This window comes from Neoarius graeffei, chromosome 10 (genome assembly GCF_027579695.1).
Source record: "Neoarius graeffei isolate fNeoGra1 chromosome 10, fNeoGra1.pri, whole genome shotgun sequence".
NCBI classification, from domain to species: domain Eukaryota; kingdom Metazoa; phylum Chordata; class Actinopteri; order Siluriformes; family Ariidae; genus Neoarius; species Neoarius graeffei.
The window spans coordinates 1774297-1776124 of record NC_083578.1 but is presented as its reverse complement, the minus strand read 5'-3'; positions in this window follow the sequence as shown (position 1 = coordinate 1776124).

Sequence of the window (1828 nt, the reverse complement as noted above, 5' to 3'; positions counted from 1 at the left end):
AAAAAAAAAATCAGATGGTGTAAGTTGAAGGAGGAAGATTGTACGTCAGAATTTAGGGATAATCTGAGACAGACATTGGGTGTAAAGGCATTAGATGATTGGACAACTATGGCAGAAGTGGTGAGGGTGACAGCTAGGAATATACAGGGAGTGACATCAGGCCAAAGAAAGGAAGAACAGGAGACTTGATGGTGGAATGAGGAAGTCCAGTAGAGTATAAGGAGGAAGAAGATGGCAAAGCAAAACTGGGATAAAAAGGAGATGGAGAGCAGACATGAAGGAAAGCAAAGAGAGCAGTGGCAAATGGTGAAGTCAAAGGTGTATGATGAACTATATGAATGGTTAGAAACTAAGGATGGAGAAAAGTACCTGTACCGATTTGCAAGACAATGAGATCGAGCTGGGAAAGATGTCCAGCAGGTTAGGCTGATAAAGGATGCAGATGAAATGTGCTGACAAGTGAAGAGGGTGTGTTGAAGGTGGATGGAGCCCTTTGAGAAGCTGATGAATGAAGAAAATGAGAGAGAGAGAAGGTTGGCCAATGTGGAGATAGTGAATCAGGAATTACAGCAGACTAGCAAGGAGGAAGCAAGAAGAGCTATGAGGAGAATGAAAAGTGGAAAGGCAGTCGGCCCAGATAATATACCAGTGGAGGCATGGAGATGCTCAGGAGAGATGGCAATTGACTTTTTGACTAGATTGTTTAAAAAGACCTTGGAAAGCGAGAGGATACCTGAAGAATGTAGACGTAGTATACTGGTATCAATATTCAAGAACCAAGGTGATGTCCAGTGCTGCAGTAACTATAGAGGTATAAAGTTGACCAGCCACAGCATGAAGTTAAGGTAAAGAGTGGTGGAAGCTAGGCTAAGAGGAGAGGTGGAGATATGTGAGCAGCAATATGGTTTAATGCCAGGAAACAGTACTACATACAGTGTCTTGCAAAAGTATTCATCCCCCTTGGTGTTTGTCCTGTTTTGTTGCATTACAAGCTGGAATTAAAATGGATTGTTGGGGGGATGGCATCATTTGATTTCCACAACATGCCTACCACTTTAAAGGTGAAAATTGTTATTTTATTGTGACAAAAACAATAATTAAGATGAAAAAACAGATCTGGAGTGTGCATAGGTATTCACCCCCTTTCATATGAAACCCCTAAATAAGAGCTGGTCCAACCAATTCACTTTGTAAGTCACATAATTAGTTGATTAAGATCCACCTGTGTGCAATCAAAGTGTCACATGAGCTGTCACATAATGTCTGTATAAATCAACCTGTTCTGGAAGGACCCTGACTCTGCAACACTACTAAGCAAGCAACATGAGAACCAAGGAGCCTCCAAACAGGTCAAAGTTGTGGAGAAGTATAGATCAGGGTTGGGTTATAAAAAATATCCCAAACTTTGAATATCCCACAGAGCTCCATTAAATCCATTATAGCAAAGTGGAAAGAATATGGCACCACTACAAACCTGACAAGAGAAGGCCCCACCAACCAAAACTCTCAGACAGGGCAAGGAGGGCATTAATCAGAGACGCAACAAAAACACCAAAGATAACACTGAAGGAGCTGCAAAGGTCCACAGCGGAGATGGGAGTATCTGTGCATAGGACCACTTTAAGCCGTACACTAGAGTTATGACTGTGAAAGTGTTTTCAAAATTTCTACTTTCCTGATGTTGCATTTGGTGAACTTTTACTCATATATTACTTATTTGAAGTTATTTTTATTGGGTCATGCAAAAACCTCCCGCACCCAACATCACCTCACTTTTGATAAATACATGTATATTAAATAAATAAATCATGATTATAAAATAAATTCA